Genomic DNA, 20,052 nt, shown 5'->3' on the forward strand with positions numbered 1-20,052 from the left:
ATAAATTACTTTTATTGTTTTTATTTTACTTATATTCCTGGTTGTATTCTTTTCTGTTCCTTTACTCAGTGGACCATCCTATAACAGGATAAAAATGAAAGAGGAGAAAGGTAGGTCAGAAAAACTAACCAACAGATCAAATCTAACAGTCTATGAACTGTTACACATGCTTAGTACTCCATACATTAATTAAAAAAATTTTTTTTAAACCCTTAACTTCTGTGTATTGGCTCCTAGGTGGAAGAGTAGTAAGGGTGGGCAATGGGGGTCAAGTGACTTGACCAGGGTCACATAGCCAGGAAGTGTCTGAGGCCAGATTTGAACCTAGGACCTCCTGCTCTAGGCCTGACTCTCAATCCACTGAGCTACCCAGCTGTCCCTGCTACTCCATACATTTAGAGAAAGGAAAGTTTTCAACTTTCTCTGGAGTCAACCTTGGTCATTATTTAATTAAACAGTATTCAATTCCTTTATATTCTTTCATTTACATTATTGTAGGCACTGAGGCTAGTCTTCCTGATTCTGCTTACAACATTCTGAATTAGTACCCATTCTTCCCTTAATGCTTTTCTTTGAATTCTTCATATTTACATTTCCTAAATTATATTAATATTTTATTACATTCATGAACCACAATCTGTTTAGTCATTCCCTAAGCAGTGCACATCTATTTTATTTCTAGTCCTTTGCTACCACAGAAAAGTTACTCTCTTTTTTTTCCCGTCTATGACTTCCTTCCATAATATACCTAACAATGAGATTTAGGGGCCAAAGGGTACAGATATATTAATAATATTTTAACCTATTAGAAATTATTTTTCATAATGGTTGGACTAATTTGTAGCTTTACCAATGTACATATCTCTTCAATATCTATAACACTGATTCTTCATCTCTTTTGTCATTTTTTCTGACTTTTTGGATATGAGACAAAATGCCAGTTAGTTTGATAGGCATTTCTCTTATGATTAGTGATTTGGAGAAATATTTCTTTTTGTTGCTACTATTTCTTCTTTTACAAACATTTTACCACTTGCCCACTGGGGAATGGTACTTGATCTTTTACAGTTGTGTTCATTCCTGATGTATTTTGAATTTCAGCATAGAAAAACTATCAAGGTAATAGTATGTGGTTGGGAATCAGAGTGACCAGCCAATATACTATTGTAGTCACTCAACAATAAGATTTATTGTAACGTAAATTAGAAATACAGCTTTGATAAAAACAATCAAATCTGAGAGGTAGAGAAATTAGTAAAATTGCACATGGCTATATATACATACATACATACATACACACACACACACATATATATATATATACATTCTACATTAATAATGTTGATAAATGTTTATTTACAGGGCAGGTAGGTAGCTCAGTGGACTGAGAACCAAGCCAGGAGATGGGAAATCATAAGTTCAAATCTTACTGCAGATACTTCCTAGCTGGGTAACCTTGGGCAAGTCATTTCAAACCCCTAACCCCCAACTCACCCATTGCTTAGCCCTTTACTACTCTTCTCCCTTGGAACCAGTATATACTTTTGATTCTAAGATTGAAAGCAAGGTTTTTTTTTTTTTTAATGAAAAAAATGTTTATTTAACTGAATTTGTTTAATTTGAGAATATATGCTAGTCCCATTACCTGCAAAGAGAAAGATAGTATAGAGGAATAATATGAAAGAGAAGATGATTAAACTTTAGGGACTAAGAAATGGGAGATAAAAGCAGAGGGTGAAGAATTGACATTCAGGAATATCTTTTCTTTGTGATGAGAGGGAGAAATAGAATAAAGAAAGAGAACCAATGAAGTAGACAGAGAAAGAACAGTGGAAGAGGTAGGCAAAGAATCAAAAGAGGGTCCAAAAAGTCCTTGTAAGAAAGTTTCTTAGAAGAGTTGATCAATGACCATAAATGGTGGTTGGTAGAAGAGAGTGAGGACTAAAATGAAATGATTTGAAATATCTAGAAAGGAGTCAGAAGTGATCTTAAAGACAATAGTTTTAGTGAAGTAAAGGCACTGTGTGTGAATGAACCAGAAAGCAGAGGGTTAAGAAAAGATTTTGTGGTTTAAAAAAAGACACAGTATTCTTGGTCTAGAAATTTAGTTGGGAAAAGAAAGAGATAGAAATAGTAGTTGAAAGGAGCAGAAATAGTCAACCGAGGCCTCCTTACTCAAAAACCTCTTCCCACAGCAGTGACTAAAGTGATGAGCTTTTGAACAGCTATTTTTTCTCTCCTACCTACCCTCAATGAAATGATTGTCACTGTAGATTTCTTGTATAACAGAAATGGTTGACAGAAAGTATTTGCCCATCAGCCTCCCTTCATGTATCATGTGATTTTTTTTTCACCCATTTTAGGATCCCAAACTGCAGAATTACTCTTGTTTCTCTCCACTGTTTTCTGTGACATCATCCATGGCACAGCAGCACAAGATGCTTTCAGGCACTTTCAGACCAACGTGTTTTGGTTTGTTAGACAATAAATAAATAAGCTGTACATATCCATGGGGTGGGTGGACAACTAGTTCACTCAGTGGATAACAGGACAAGTCTGGAGTCAGGAAGACTCAGTTTCCAGAGTTCAAATCTTGTCTCAGACACTTTCTAGCTATGTGACCCTGGACAAGTCACTTAATGTTGCCTCAGTTTCCTCATATGTAAAATGAGTTGGAAAAGGAAAAGGCAAACCACTCCAGTATCTTTGCCAATTAAACTTCAAATCAGGTCAGACATAAAAAACAACAGCAAATTCACAGAGTGTGGAATGTTAATCATGAGTGGTCTTTGACCTACAAGAACTCATAATAGGAGAACTTACATATAATACTTGAACATGTCTAATGCATTGTGTGTGTGTGTGTTCAAGGGGTGGTATTTAGACTTGTGATTTCATTGGTTTAGTGAACTCCCAGGGAAGAGACTCTCTCTACCAGTATAGCTTAAGGTTTTGAGAGTTGCCTAGGGAACTCCGAAAAATCAAATTATTTGCTCAGATCATGCAACTGGTAGTCACAGGCTGAACTTGAATCCAGAATTTAGTATAAATCACAACTTGAACTCCTGACTGAGACTGGCTCTCATACTCATTTTACATCATTGTCAACTTACTATCTTCCTGAGTGTTGGACTCCACCTGATGGGAGTAGAACTGAATGAAAGATACTAGAAACCGGAGGAAGAAGAGTGTGTTTTAATGTAGTCTTCTCAGCAGAATTAGCATGCATGGAGGAACCCCTCTCCTTAGGAGAGGAGCCTATTAGATACAGAAATTAGCCAGCTTTTGTTGTTTGAAAGATGAAGAAAAAGGAAAAAAAAAAATATTATTTTAGCTTGAGGGTCAAGATTTAACTGCAGATTCTTGTCAGTAATTCCTTGGAGTGACTTCTGAGATCTTGTGAGGAGGTAGGCTGATAACAGTTATCTTATCTGGAATTCTCTGGAGCCCTTCCTGTTGAGATAATGATTCTCTTATCTGGAAAGGTTCCTAGGATTGCTCTCAGTCCAGGCCCAGTTGGTGCCCTCAGGGCAGAGTTCAGTTCCTAGTTCCCATTTCTCAAATTTAGCTTATAAACAAAAAGGATTATTGCTATGTATCCAAAAAACCAAAAAAAAACCAAACAAACAAAAAACCTGGAAAAATGGAGACTTGAGCAAATTCAACCAATTATTATAGTCAATATTCCTTTCACATTCTCCCCATCTTTAGAAATGATGTTCCAAAAGGTTTTGGTGCAGCTTTACCAATACTTTTTGGGCATCCTATATATGAAGGAGATTGAAATATCTGTTGAAGGGGATGGGAGCATAAGATGTTAAAGTAGTGTAGATGATGAATATTAACTGTTAACAAAGGCATACTTCTGGAAGACAATAGGCTTTAAATTTAGATTAAAGAGATTTACTGATGGGTTATATTAGTGATAGTGAAGATGCCCTCCAAATTTCAAAGAAATCTCTCCTCTAGAGCAATAGGAGCTTTTCTGGTTCTCTCTCTCTCTCTCTCTCTCTCTCTCTCTCTCTCTCTCTCTCTCTCTCCTGTTGATTTTTGCAGTTTGTGGAACAGGTGGGGAGTGAATTGTAGGACAGAGATGAGAGAAGAAAAATAGATGATGGGGTTAGGAAAAATAGAACTAGAAACTGAGAAGAGAGAAGGGGAGGAGGGAATAGTGAGAGAGTATAACAGAAAGAGGAGACAACCAGACAGAGAGGCAAAGAAGAGGATAATTAATTTACTCCTAAGCTAAACCCTCCAGGGATGTGCATTTCAAATGATACCATTTTATCCAGTGTAACTACTGAAAATTCAAAGGCCCTTAGAGAATCCAGAAACTAAAGAAAGGACTTCTACATTAAATCCATCCTATGGTTTCTAATAGTGATTAGCATAGTGGTATATTTAAATTACACAGTGCTTTAAGGGATGGAAAAACTCTCTTGCACATAGGGCTTTAATGTTTATAAAGCACTTTCCTCCCAACCATGTGAATTAGTTTTATGCAATCATTATTCTACCTAAACAGATGATTATTATATCCTCATGGATTTGTCATTGTTTTCCTATTACTCTTACCCATGACTGTCTATGGATTACCATTGTCTTTTATAATTATTGGAGGTTTTTGGCTTTGAAGGGAGAATTCTTATTAAATGTATGTGATTTTTTAAAAATGCAAAAGAAACTGAGACCAAGATGAATTATGTGGCTTGTCTAAGGTGATATAGGAATTAGTAAATATTAACTTTGGGATCTGAACCCATTTCTCTTAACTCCTGGTTTAGCTCTCCCCTATGCCAACAATAGGAGTGATATATTCCTAGTTGGCCCTTTATGATGTCTCCAAGATTCATAAGTCCATTCCATATTTCTTAATTATTTTTGCCAGAAAATTATTGATGATTATCATAGCCTGCCTACTCCTCACTAAGCCTTAAGTCTCGCCCTACTCCATTTCATTCTTTATTCAGCTGTTAAATTAATATTCCTAAAATGCAAGTTTGACCCTATCACTCTTACCTATTTAATAAACTCCAGTGACTCCCTATCACCTCTAGCATCAAACACATTATCTTCTGTTTGACTTTGAAAGTCTTTCATAACCTGGCACCTTCCTATCTTTGCAGTCTCCTTATAGCTTTCTTCTCTCCATGTAGTCTAATGTCCAGTGATGCTCCATTTCCCAACTCCAAGTTCTACCCCTTTAAGCCCCCAGTTGCTATCCTATATACCTAAAATGCCCTCCCTCCTCATCTTTGCTTCAGAGCTTCCTTGACATTGTTCAAGTTTAAATTCCAGTTTCCTCAAAGAGCCTTTCCCAGTCCTCCATAATTTTTGTTTTCTCCCTTAGATTACCCTTAATTTACTTGTATAAATCTTTTTGTGCTGAGTTGTTTGCATATTTTCTCCTTCAATGGACTGTGAGCTCCTTGAGAGTAGAAGCTTTTTTCTTTTTGCATTTCTTTTGTCCCCCACACTTACCACAGCTCCTGGAAAGCAGTAGGGACTTAATAAATGTTAGTTGATTGGATAAAAATGTTCCAGCTAATCATTCTTTCAAAGTTGGATATCACTTGGAGAAGGTTAGGAAGAATCAGAGTTTCAATCAGAAGTTATATTTTTGTTGCTACTATATATGAATCTAGACTACCACTACATATTAAACTAGGTTGTAAACATACACAATTCATGATTCTACATACGTTTTAATACAATATATGTGAATAGGTATAATATACATATTCATACCTGACTATACTTTGTTTAGTCATTTTTCAATTCTGTCTCACTGTTCATGACCCCATTTAGGGTTTTCTTGGCCAAGATATTGGAGTGCTTTGCTATTTCCTTCTCAACCTCATTTTACAGATGAGAAAATTGAGACAAACATGGTTAAGTGACTCGCCCAGAGTCCCACAGCTAGCAAGTGTCCCAGATCAGATTCAAACTGAGGAAGATAAACCTGACTCCTGGCCTGGAGCTCTATCCTTGTGCCACCTAGCTGCCTCATCTGTTTATAATCAAATTGATCTCTGATCTCACTGATTTGGAAAGCTTATCCAGTGATGTATATTGTACTTATTCATAGTTTCCTAAATTATAAAGCTCCATATTCCTTAAATAAACCATAAAGACCTCACCCAATGCACTGGATATGTAGCATCAAAGAATGTAATATCTATAACACTGGCATAGTAAAAAGTTGGAAAAGGATTCTGGAAACCTAGACTCAAATCCCAGATCTCACCACATACAAATCTTATCCGACTGAGCTTTATACTAAACCAAGAGTTAAAAAAAGGGATTGTCAATCATTTATAGAAGCATATATATTTAAGTAGGTAGGTATTCTATACAAACAAACATGTGTATGTGTTTATAACAAGATACTTAGGACTTGACCTATGATTTCACTAGTATAGGGCACTCCTCTGAGTGAGGAAATTCCCTCTTCTAAGACAGGTTAGAACCTTTTCTATAACTTAAATTCAAAAGGTTGCCTAAAACACTGAGAAGTTAAGGGACTTGTTCAGAGTCACACAGCCAGTATGGACTAGGGAGAGCTATGAATCCAAGTCATTTGGGTTTTGAAAAAAGCTATTTCATACTGCCTCATCTATATCTCCACATCAAACTGGATATATTGATATTGAATTCAAATATAGTTTTATTTTTTATTATTTTTTTTAAAAACCCTTATCTTCTGTCTTAGAATCAATACTGTGTGTTGGTTCCAAGGCAGAAGAGTGGTAAGGGCTAGGCATTGGGGATCAAGTGACTTGCCCAGGGTCACACATCTAGAAAGTGTCTGAGGCCAGATTTGAACCCAGGACCTCCTGTCTCTACGCCTGGCTCTCAATCCACTGAGCCACCCAGCTGCCACCCTCAAATATAGTTTTAGAAAAAAGAGCTGCACAGAGTGAGAGAGAGAGATAGATGGATGGATGGATGATACTAATGTTTTACAATGTCTTTTTTCCCTATTAGCCTAGCATGAAGACAGTTCAGATATGATTTCTAGGTAATTCAAGATTTATTGGTTAGGAAATTTATGCTCCTAGAGGTCATAGCACAAAATAAGCTAGTGGTTCCAAATGAAACATAAAACTTTAGACATGAGAAAGAGTTCAAAGAAATTCTAGTTCAGTGTGGACTTGAACAAGAATTACCTCTTTGACCTCTCTAAGTGGTAACCCCAGCCTTTTTATGTTGACTTCTTGAGAGAAAAATATTTCCCAAAGCAGTCCATTCTGCTTTTCAATGATTCAAAATTGTTCTGTACTTTTCCTTAAATCAAGCTGAAATTTTCATCTCTGCAACTTTCCCCCATTACTTTTCAATCTGCCCTTTGGGACTAAGCTTAATTCATCTCCTACAGAGGTGTTTGTAGGGTAGAGTGACTGAGTCATTCATCAGGACACTGACAACACTTGCAGTCTTTCAACAGCTTAGAAACAGCTGAGTAGCACTCAGGTAACCAGAATGCTTAAGATGTCAGTTTCTTCCTCCTTCTTATCCCCAATGGCTATATTTCAAACCAACTTGTTCCTAAGCTTGAGGGAAGCAGCCTTATGCATTCCAAGGGTTTCTTCCCCCACCCTCTCCTCCCCTCCCCTTCCCTTGAACTAGAGACACATTTTGGATCACTTCCTTTTAACATCTACAATGACAAAGTGGTATATTGGATAGAGTATTAAATATAGAGTTAGAGAAACCTAGATTTGAATTCTGCCTCATATAATTTACTAGCCATATAACCTTGGGTAAGTCATGAACTCTGCCTCAGTTTCCTCATCTATAAAATAGAAGTGATATCACCTATTCCACAGGTTGTGAGGTTCAATAAGATAATATATGCAAAGTGCTTTAAAAAACATTAAGATACTCTATAAAGGTTAACTATAATAATACTCTTATTATTATAGTTAGCCCTTGTATTATAATAATTAAATATATAGCTATAATACATAACATAATAAATATACCCAACCTTTATAGAATGCTTTAATGTTTTCAGAAGCACTTTATAATCATAAATTTATATATTATATAAGAATTATATTCATGGCATATAAATATATTATATAAATCCATTATTACTAAAAATTTCTAAAATTTATTATTATTACACAATAACTACTAGTTTCAGATCTAACTTTCTGTTCCCTGACCTTAGATATTCCTCTTTTAGGAGATGACTATAGCTTGCTTCTACATCAGTTATCTGTGGCCATGGTTAGTCATTGCATTAATCAGATTTTTTTTTGAGCTTTTCCAATTTTTTCCCTTAGATTATTCTCATTCCGTTACATTAGTAGAATGTTGTTTGGCCTATGAACTGATTCAGTCATCCCCCCAGACTCCTTGATACCAATATTGGGTTTATATCTCAAAGACATAAAAGAAAGTGGTAAAGGTTTTATAACTATAAAAATATGTATAGTTTTATGATGACAAAGAATTGGAAACTGAGGGGATGCCTATCAATTAAGGAATGGCTAAATAAATTATGGTATTGTGCTCTAAGACATGATGAAAGGAATGTTTTCAAAGAAACCAAGGAAAATTAGTATGAATTGATAAAGAGTGAAATGATTAGAATCAGGAGAAAAACTTATATAATAACAAATATATTGTAAAGGCAAACAACTTTGAAGGACATTAGAACTCTGATCAACACAATGGCCAACCAAAGTTTCATAGTACTCATGATCAAATATCCAACCCACCTCTTGACAAAGAGTTGATATATTCAGGGTACAGATTGCAATGTTTTATCCTAGATATGAACAATCATGGAATTTGTTTTGTATGTGTTTACAACAAAAGGTTTGCTTCTCTTTATTTCTAAATTGGGAACAAGTGGAAATGAGAGGGAAAGAAGGCAGAATTTCATTGATTGAAAAAATATAAATTTGACTTCTAAAGAAAGAAAAATATTAAAAAAGATAAACACAATGTTTATTTTTTTCTGTATAAATTGTTCTCCTGTTTCTGCTTTTCTCATTGTTTGAGTTTACACACATTTCCCAGGTATATCCCGTTAGTTATTTCAGTTCCTAACAAAATTACATTCCAATAATTTATATCCTAAAACTTGATTAGCCATTCCCTAGGTCAAACCCCTTTGTTTCTAGTCATTAAATATAACCTAAAATGTTTTTCTACTTATGAGTCTTTTTTCCCCTATTTTATTTCTTTTATGTGGGTTTATATCCAATGAAGATGAAAAGTATGCACAAGACATAAATCATGTGTCATGAATTAATTCTTTCAGTTAGCCTTATCCTTATAGTAGTTGTATGTGACTATTTATATAGTCTCTCTCCAATGATATTATGTTCTTAGTCTTACCTAGAGTCCTTCATAGAACTAAGTATGATGCTAACTCTGTCTTGGCCAAGGTATCTACTGGGTTAATAATTCAAAGGAAATAAGGGATGAGAAGTAAGCAATGGGTCATTCTAAGAAAATGGTTCAGTTATCAGAAAGTTATAAACAATAGGAGCCTTAGGTAAAGGGCATTTTTAAGATCTAGATTTTTTTAAAAAATATGAGTTAGTAATGTGGCAAGATTTGTCAAAAATCCACAAAACTGGATTCCAAAGATTTTTGTGATATCTCAGAGTATATGCAATTGACATATTTTTAATCAATTAATTCAGTGCAGTAACCATTCTGAGGGGGCATCTGGGTGGCTCAGTGGATTGAGAGCCACGCCTAGAGATATGGGCTACCCTCACCCCATCAGCTAGCCTTGATCTTCTGAGAAAGCTTCAACATCCTATTATTGCTTAGGTTTCCGATGTAAGAAATAGTTCTGTTTGTATAGTGCTTGACCTCAGATCTTTCCCCTTCTGCCCTCTAAGGTTGTTTGAAATTTCTATCAATAGTGTTATTAATTCTGTGGGTAAAGACATTTTCTCCAGAATATGTCTACTTAAAGCACAGATATATTGGCTGGGAAAGGTGAACAATTTGGTGGGTTTGCTAGGAAATATAAAGTAGCATAGGTCATCCTAATTTAGGAAAAAAATATGAAAAATCTCAAAAGATGCTGAATACCCCTGAGGAAGATATATTTGTGAAGGATATTACAGTGGGGAGCCTATGTAGTCCTGGGATTCATTTTACATGATTGTATTAATAAAAAATAAAAGTAGAATATCTGCTTCACAATTTTCTCTATAGCCAGATAATTTTCCTAATCCTTTTGTTTCATCTCCCAGAATTAAAATTAGTACGTATGTAGAGCCAAAACTCTTCTGATTTAGTCATCTTTAAAATTAGGAGGTTGGACTATATGACCTCTAACATTTCATCCCATTTTAAGTACTAACTAAAATTTAACATAGCTGCTTCTTCCAATTTCCCAATTTCTTAAATCAAAATGTTGATTTAAAAGGTAGTGTGGACTGGAACAATTCTAGACTAGGAATCAGAAAAACAGAGTTGTAATTGATATCAGACAGTCACTTAAACTCACTAGGCCAGTGTTTGCTCATTTGTAAAATGAGTGGGTTGGACCAGATGACTGTTAAATTCCTTTCCAGATATAACATTGTATACTTTTTATGAATATTTTCCACAGAAGGATGCTGCTGCACTCTTAGATCTAGAAACAAAAAGAGGTGATATTGTCTAGTGGGAGTGGGGCCAATGAATATATTGAAGGCTAATGAAAATGTGTGTTGGAATGAACATGTGTTGACCCTCTGTGCCAACCTGGTGAAAACTCCATTTTAGAGCTCTGCCTTTGAGTGAATTTGAGCTTTTTGGGGGGGGAGAAATTCTCTCTGAACCTCTTTGCATGATCCAAGAAGGTGTAAAGGACCTGGCACTTGGCTCACTTGATAAATATAGAAGTTGAGAAGAAAGTACAGGGCCTGGAACTGTCATCTGCCTTGTTTGCAATGGAATTGAATAAATGGAGCAGTTACATAAACTGTCCTTTAAACCAACAGTAATATGGAAAGGCATGAGAAAATGAAGTGTCCATTGTTTCATGTCCAGTCTGGCACTGTCCATGGGTATTTGCAGAGAGGCTAGTCAGCATATAACTATAGCCAAACAGATCTTTTTTCAGCACATTATTGCCACGAGGAAGGATGGCAATGTACCCCTTTAAAATGTCAAATGTTCATCAACTTCTCCCCTGAGACCTGGTTCTCCCATCTGAAAAATGAGGGGATTGGGCTTAGGTCACCTCCTTCCAGCTCTAAATCCTACTAATTTATAAAGTGATATATCCATTAATTTATGTAATACATTGGAGCTCATCATCACCTTTCTAATTTGGTCCTCTTGTACAGTAAGTTTTCAAACCCTGGGGTTCAGAAATAATATAATTCCACTGAAGTTTCCAATGAAGTCTAATGTTTCTCACCTAGTGATATAATGGTATGGATAAAGAAATTGAGGAGAGTCTGTAGAATATGACAGGAACTCCTTATCCTAGTTTAAAATTAATACCAACTGATATCAAAGAAACATTTTAAAGCATCTATTATGTACCAGCATTGTGCTAAGAACTGGAAGAAAAAAAAAAGGCAAAAGACAGTACTTGCCCTCAGGGAACCCACAATCATCTAGGGAAGATAGTATATAAACAACCATGTACTAACAAGTTCTACACAAGATAATTGGGAAATAACAGAGGGAAGGCATGACAATAATAAGAGATTAGGAAAGGCTTTCTATAGAAGTAAGGATTTTGTCTGGGATTTGAAGGAAGTCAGGAGGCAAAGATGAGGAGAGAATATTACAGAAATGTGAGAAAGCCAGTAGAAGTGCCCCTAGTCAAGAGATGGAGTATCTAGCTTGAGGATTAACAATGAGATCAGTCACTGCCAGGCTCAATGAGAATAGGGAACTGGTGAAGGGAAGGGAAGAATGGAAAAATGTAAGAAGATTGGAAAGGTGGTGGAGAGGGGCAGGTTACAAAGGGTTTTGAATGCCAAAGGATTTTTATTTGACTTTGGAGACAATAGGGAACCAGTCGAGTATATTGAGTAGTTGAGTCATATGGTCAGACCTGTAAACTTTAGGTCAATCACTCTGACAATGAAGTGGAGGATATTCAGGTCTGAGGGGAGATTTGGGGCAGGCGTATCACCCTAGCAGTTAACATCATTTTGTACTATGCTTTTAGAAAAGCATCCATGGGACAGATAGGTGGCTAGGGATCAAGACCTAGCAACTCTGACACTTCCTAGTTGTGTGACCCTGGGCAAGTCATTTAACCCTAATGTCCTAGCCTTTATCACTCTTCTGCCTTGGAACTGCCAAAAGTAAGCTTTAAAAAAAAAAAAAAAAAGCACCCATCACAAAGGGCTTACCTTCCTATTCCCTTAGGATCCCTTATCTGCAAATGAAAAAGTTGTAGAAAACCAGAGAGATGAACACACAGCATAGCCAGTCTGGTGACCGTAGCTTGCCTCAGTTCCTGTCCCACTGACCATAACTGGGACTCCTTCACCATTCCAGCTGTAACCAAAGAATTATGTCCTAATAGGGATTGCAGCCTCGTGTCTTTGCAATGAAGAGGGCTTTAGCTAAACCATGAAATCACATTCACATTTATGGCTTCTGGGGGAAGTTTGTGCCACAGCCAATTTCCCTTGGTGGGTTAGAAATCACCCCCAAACAAGGAGCTCCTGATGGAAACACTGGCAGACAGAAACTGGAATAGCGTGAGCCCAGCCTGCAACAATCAGTTTAATGGGATGGATTATGTGCTCCGATTGGCTAGCAAGCAAACATTAATGACCAGTTAGCAACTGTGTTCAGGTCAATTAATTTATATTTGTATTTTGCAAACTAAAAGTTGCCCTGTTAGATTATTGATTCTTTGTCCCTGTATTCAATTTGTTTTTAATTGCACCATTGCAAGGCCAAGCCTTCCCTCCTGGAAAGCCAGCAATAAATCTGCCTGCCGTCTCAACAATCAACAATAAATGTGTCTCTTCATGTCATTATTAATATGTCTTCCTGATTGGTTCATTACCACAGTTAACGGTTTATAAGAGCTGGGATGGCACAGTGCCAAGAGGATTCCTTTCCCAAGGGCTGTTTTGTCGTGATAGAATTGATGGTTTCAGGCATGTGTGCATAAAGGGGCTTGGGATTTAATTTAATATAACTGGAATATGAGCTACCTAATCCTCTCCCTATCATAAACAGCTTTATATGAAGATGATATTGGATTAAAGGTAGCCTCCTCCCTTTCATAGTCCTTCCTCTTGCTTTTATTCCCCTCCGTTTCTCTCTCTTTCTTCTTCATTACTGCTCAAATTCAGCCAGTCAGATTTTCCTAAATGAAATAAAGGTGATTAGGGGTGAGGTGGTTGCAGGGTAAATGGTCTGTGTGTCCCTGTGACTTTGATTATTGGGCCAATTAGTTGAGAGTGGAAGGGAGTTGCCTGCCATTTGTGTGCAAATGGTGATTAAAGGGGATGTAGCTCCTATTCTTAGAACATCACCTAAATTGAGGTCAGTACAAAAAATAAAAGATGAAGAAAGCCCCAATTTGGAAATAGTGATCATCATTAATTATATTGTTGTTATTGGTGCCATCAGTCATTTGAATTTTTCAGGAGGAAGGTAAAGATTTTAAAAGGATTTTTATTGGTTGACAGGAGAAATCTTCTGTGTCCCAGAAATGCCAACCGAGAAATCAAAATGGAGCTAAGAGTGCTAAAAAACCTCTCAGCAGTCTGGAATCTAATGACAGCGTAGAACTTTAGCCATTTGCAATGGGCGAATTTCTGGAGGATAAGGAATTTACTTTCCAGAAGATCTATAGCTAACAATCAAGTTTTTTTGTTTGTTTTTTGCTCATTTAGGATATAGATTCTATACTTAATTTACTATTAATTACCCCTGCTTACCTTGGCACACAGGCCCCTAAATAGACAATGAAATTGGTTTATCAAAGGAGAGGAAGGAGATGATTTTGATAATTTATATTACTCTTGGGAAGGTTCTGAGCTGCCCAGGGAAAGGCTAGGACTGATGGTGGGATTCAGGGGCTCAAAGCTAGGGAAGAGTTAGTGAGAAAGAAGGTATCAAGGGAAGGATATGTGAACAGAAATTGATGATGAGTGAAGAGGGAGATAGAAATAAAAATGAGAAATGGGATTGAAAAATGAAGGAAACAGAGAAATAAGGAGGGTGGTCGAGAGAAAAGGGAAAAAAAAAGAGGCAGTTGAAGCACAGCCCAGGGTGTGGTATTTTGAGGAAAATCTCCCTTGTTGGAAGCTGTTGCTGGTGCAGGAAAAGAAAGTGGACCAATCTTATCAGAAAGGGACTCTGGTTTCTGAAGCTCATTATTTCTTTATTTCCTTTACAAGTGCAACTTGTTTCTTTGCTCTGAGGACACTAAGCTTGCTAGTCAAATGGCACAAGCCTCACTTAAGGGCCTGGGTACTCAAGTGGCTCTCACTACTGCTATTTTAGCTCTTTCATCATTTTCTGTGAGAAGTTGTAACTAGTTGAAAAAGTCACACATATGAGCCTGTGTGACAGCTGTAGAGCAAACTATTGGTGGGCAAGTTGAGTCACATGAAAGAAACACCACTCAGCCATCTCTGGAAATTTGGAGCAAGCTAATTCTTTTCCTGAACTTTTATGATTCCGTAGCTTTGAGTAGTGATAGCTGCGTGGAATACAAAAATATCTGATTGGAAATAAAAGGACAAAGGAGAGACAGTATTGATTTGATCTCTCATCCCACTTCTCCCATCTGACACTATTACCACCCTAGTGCAAGCCCTCATCACCTCATGCCTGGAATATTGCAAAAGTCTGCAGCTTAGACTGCTTTCCCTGAATGTCTCCCCGCTCCAATCTGACCTCCACTTAGCTATCAAATTATTTTCCATAAAGCACAGATCTGACAAATTAACCTACCCCATGTAGGTTTATAGTTCTGGGAAGACTAGTACCTCTGATGTGAGGACTTTTCAGGTTGTCTTTCCTCTTTTGGTGCCTACTTGCCCCTTCCACTCTCACAAGTGGTTCCAAGAAGCTGTAAGCATATGCATCAAGCACTCCTGGTAAACTGTCCAGGTGGATGAGCTAAACCAAGTTAGAGGTCACTGGCGGGCCTCAAACCCACTGTTGAGTTGGGGGATGTGGACCCCAAACTTGTAAGAACTCCTCTTTACCCTTTCCAGTGGTGGAAAGGACAGTTCAGAACAACTTGTTCCAACTGCCATGAAGGCAGCTCAAGCAAGTGCTGTGGAGTACCTAAGACATTGGTTAGACATTGAAGAAACCAAGGTCATCCACTGGATCCCAAACCATCACCCAACATTTTGACTTTTGTCTTCCTTCCAGACTTCAATTACTCTGGAAGAGACAGGAAGGCTAAGAACTTTGTGCAATTCTGCTTCACTTAAATGCAATTTAATCATGTATCAAAAGACATCATCCATTGATGCCATTTTGTTCCTCTTTGAGTCCAAAGGATAGCAATCAGCCAACATTTGATAAACACCAATAGCTCTCTATTACCTCCAGAATCAAGGATAAAATCCTCTTTTAGGCATTCGAAGCCCTTCTCAATCTGCCCTACCTCTAGCTGTTGCAATCTTCTTATATTTCATTCTATAACCACCACCATCCCCAAATACACACATACTCATTTTCATGGATCCAGTGACTGGTATTTTTGCTGTTCCTCAAATGAGAAACTCCATCTCTGGACTTCTGCCATTTTTAATGACTGTTTCCAATAACTAAAATTCTCTCCTTCTTCCTGGCTTCCCTGACTTCCTTCAAGTCCTAAGTAAAATCCCATCTTTTACAAGAAGCCTTTTCCAATCCCCCTTGGTGCCAATGCCTTCCTTCTATTAATTATATTTCATTTATCTTTTATATATCTTATTTGTAATTAGATATTTTAATGTTGTCTCCTTCATTAGATTGTGAACTTCTCCAGAACAAGGACCATTCTTGCCTTTCTTCCTGTCTCCTTAGTGCAGTGATGGGCAAACTTTTTAAAGAGGGGCCAAAGGAAAGGAAATGCTCAGCTGTCAGTCTGTTTCTAAGGCAACTCTTTTGAATTTTCTTTGTATCCTACTCATTGTATTCGTCAGATTAGGAATAAAGTCCTGTGGCTGGATAGAACATTTTAGGGGGCCATATCTGGGCCGTGGGATATAGTTTGCCCATCACTGCATTAGTGTATCATAATCCCTGGCATATAGTAGACATTTAATAAATATATTGACTATCAGACTGGAAAGCATTGAATTGAGAGCGATAACATCAGGATTCCCTTCAACTCCTTTTTGACTGTGTGATCTTGGACAAGAAGATTCTCTCAGCTTCTCTAGGCCTCAGGTTTTTAATCTCTAAAATGAGGAAATCAGACTAGATGAACTTTGAAGTCCTTTCCAGTTCTAAATTCATATGATCTTACGATATCTCTACTGACTATAGGGATTTCAAAATATTGTAGCATTCCTTCTGGGCAGATAATACATTAATAAAAGGATTGGCCTTTGCATTAAACCCCTGGATCCCTTCCTAGGATAGCCAGCCCACTTCCTTCAGAGTCTTCTCACTTTAGTTTCTTAGTGGCACTATATCATGCCACTGTTTAGATATTTTGAACCAATGCTCTGCTTAATATGATCATAACATCATAACACAATACAGGTATCATCTTAGAACATTTTGAGAATCTGTTATTGAGATTCTCTCCCCCCCCTTTACTCTTGTTTATATTAAATGCTGTACCACCTTCTGAAATTGTGTAAGAATACAATATATCTCCTTTCCTTAAGAGTTGAGTTGGTGCATGCCCGTCACATTTATCATCATGTTTTGCACATTTTGTTTCTATTACCATAATCAAAGACTCCCAGAATTATAGAATCTCAGAGCTGGAAGAGACCTCGGAGGTTGGCTACCCGAACTCCTCCATCATTAGTATTGTTGATATGACTCTCCTGCAGCCTCATGTCCAAATAGTACCTCGGATGCTAAATGTCATTATAAATGATGGAAGAGAACTTATGAGCCGGAGAGATTAGGATCCCGACACAAAGGAAAAAAAAATAGCTGTCATGGATTCATCATCACTACTTTCTTGAAACATTTGCATCTTCCTTAAGGAGCTGCGTCTGTATAAGAAGCCCCTGACTGCCAAGCCTCCACGCGAGGTGGCATGGCTCCCAACGCAGCACATCTCTTTGTGTCTAATTCATTCCCTGGCCCTGCTGGCACATCTGTGCAGAGATGGGCCGGTGCTCCGGTTCAGAGAAAGAAAACGGATCTGCTCTCTCTCCACACACCTCCACCCGCCCTCCATCACCGTGCCTCCCCTGTAGCATATTAAACAATGAATCCCCAGGGCTGGTCATGGCTAAGTCAAAGGGCAGGAATCGAATAACAATCAGAGCCAGCAAAGTAGCCACTTCAGGAATAAGCTTTACAGGCCTTGGTTCCAAAACAGCAGGGCAGAGAGTGGGGAGGATTTGGGGACAACAAGAAAATCAAAGTTCTTTTAAAAAAAAATTATCACATGTAGAGGCACAATGTCCCCACAGCAGGAAATAAAGTGGAAAACACACCAAATCAATCACCTTAAAAATGAGGCTTAAAATCTTCTACTGTATAAGATGTAGGTGGGGAGGGAAGAATAGGCCCAACAGCTTGAAAATGTTTTATTAAACTGTGCACTGACTGTTACAGCACATACAGGAAAAAGCAATTAAGGTCAGACCATTAAAAAGAAGCCCAAGGATAGCTCTGAGAAAGACCAGGGGGCAATCAGCAGGAGCTTGAGCAACTTTCAAAGGAAACTTATTCTGAAAGAGTGCCAAGCAGGAGGCAGAAGCTTCTCAGGCCTGGACAGCTGCCCCATGCCTTTCACAGAAGGGTCCGAGGACGTGGGGAGGGAGCTCCATCTCTCTCCTGGGTCCAGCACCAGGATGGACACCGGTTTTCCATCCGTCTTGGTGTCTTTATTTTCTTTCTGATACGTCTGCGTTGAGCTCAGAGTCTTAAGTTCAGAGTCATTGAAGAGTCCCAGAGACAGGCATCTGTTTCTCAGGACGGTGAAGGGGTACGAGTTATCCATGGGAAGATGGCCTCCAAGCCCCATCTCTCCCAGGCCAAAAAGCCCAGAGACAAGAGCAGGATGTAAGCTAGAACCCAAGCAGGGTGAACTCTAACTCCCTTTTTTCTCAGGGTTTTATAATGAATAAGGCTGGCGTGGGGCCTAGGATGGCTATATGTTGTTGGTAACTTCCAGGTCTCTTTCTGGCGGGACTAATGGCTGGCTTCCAGCTCCCTTGTTAGTGCTCGGCCCATCCTTCTTGGCAGCCATTCTGAATTTAGGGCCTCACTTAAATGAGAGGTAGGGACCATTCTCCACATGACTAACTCCTTAATAATGGACCCACCTCTACATAAGGAGCATCAGAAGGAACATTTATATTTCCTTTCCCCAATCCTATCCCTTCCTAGTTAAAGTTACAGCTTTCTTTCTCCAGGATTTTTCCTTAATTTTCCCCCCAGAGCAGAAATATTCAATTTTCCCAGGAGTGAAGGCCTCTTTAGAAAGGCCTGAGGGCCAGGCCACCTTTGCATATATTTGCATACATTTACATTTTCTTGGCCTGCAAACACAATGATTATGTAATACTCTGCAGTTAGCAGTGGAAGGAAGATGTTTGGATTTTCAATTTTTAGGTTCCTTAGAACACAACTAGGTGGAGTGAAATGTGGAGGTGGAGGTGGAGGTGGAGGGTAGGGAAGTCTGTGGGGCAGTGATTGGGAATGAGGGGAAGGGAACTGTTTTTTAATCAGGCTAGTGAAAATGGGGGTATATTTCCTATTAATGAATGGGGAAGGGAAGTAGCATTGGGACCAGCCTTAGGCATTAAAGTCATCCAACCAAATACCTAGCTGGGTTTCAAATATACATAACCAGTACCCTGTTCATCATTAAGTTTCCATGTATAAGACCCCTTTATTTTCCCTTCAGTAATTTATATACAATTTATTTTCCCATCTACTGAAATTTTTGCTCTGAGCACCCATTTTTCCCCATCTTTGAAACCCCCTAGACTAGCCACAATTAATAACATGATATATAACATTATGGGATAGTCTACCTTAAGTAGAAAATGTTGAACAAAACCAAGGAAAATAAACTAACAGCAGATATTCTTAGAACCCATTCAAAGTACTACAGTAGAAAAAGCTAAAGAATCTGAGTTCAAATCTCAGCCCTCCTGCTTATTGACCATAGGACCCTGGAAAAGTCAGTTAACATCTCTAGGACTTCAGTTTCACATGAGTAAAATTAGTGGGTTGGATTTGATGATTTCTGAATCCTCTGGCTTTTTTTTAATCCATGTCTCTCCAAACCTACAGGGAAGTAGAGTTTTACATTTTACTGTCTTGGTCCCACATTAGTGCAACGGTCAAACATCTAGTGTAGCAGAACAGAAAGCAGTGAAGAAGCATGGCCCATCAAATGACCATGACATGTCCCATTGCTTCACGTCCAGTATGGATTTTATAGTCTTTTGCCCCTGCCTAGTGGGTCTTCTGGATTTTACAGACATTGCTCATGGCATGCCTCTTAATGGGCAAAGTCTCAAAAGGGCTGATAAGGTGTGAACTCATCAATTCTAAAATCTGGAATAGGGAAATAAAGGTAAAAACTTCATTGTTTACAATAATGCAGCTGCTTCAATGGCCTCAAATTTAGCATTGTCAAGAAGGGAGAGGAAAACCTGCTTCATTGTCCATAAACTCCAGTAAATAGGAAGACACTTAGTAGAAGATGGGGCAAGTTTAGATAATTATTTTTCTTCTTCCCTAGCTAGTTCCTTCTCCTTTACCTTTCTCTCTTTCCCATCTCCCTTCCTCTTGCCTTACTTCACTCCCTCTCTCCCTTCCTTCTTTCCTTCCTTCCTCCCTCCCTCCCTTCATTCCTTCCTCCCTTCCTTTCTTCTTCTCTCCCTCCCTCCCTTCCTTCCTTCCTCCCTCCCTCCCTTCTTCCTTCCTTCCTTCCTTCCTTCCTTCCTT

General features: G+C 38.1%; 1 protein-coding gene across 3 annotated transcripts in view; it reads left to right on the forward strand.

Moving 5' to 3' along the window:
- The window catches only part of OPCML (opioid binding protein/cell adhesion molecule like), a 748,742-nt gene that overhangs the window by 379,642 nt on the left and 349,048 nt on the right, over positions 1-20,052 (forward strand). The gene's annotated exons all lie outside the window — the stretch shown is intronic.

This window comes from Gracilinanus agilis, chromosome 3 (genome assembly GCF_016433145.1).
Source record: "Gracilinanus agilis isolate LMUSP501 chromosome 3, AgileGrace, whole genome shotgun sequence".
Lineage (NCBI taxonomy): Eukaryota > Metazoa > Chordata > Mammalia > Didelphimorphia > Didelphidae > Gracilinanus > Gracilinanus agilis.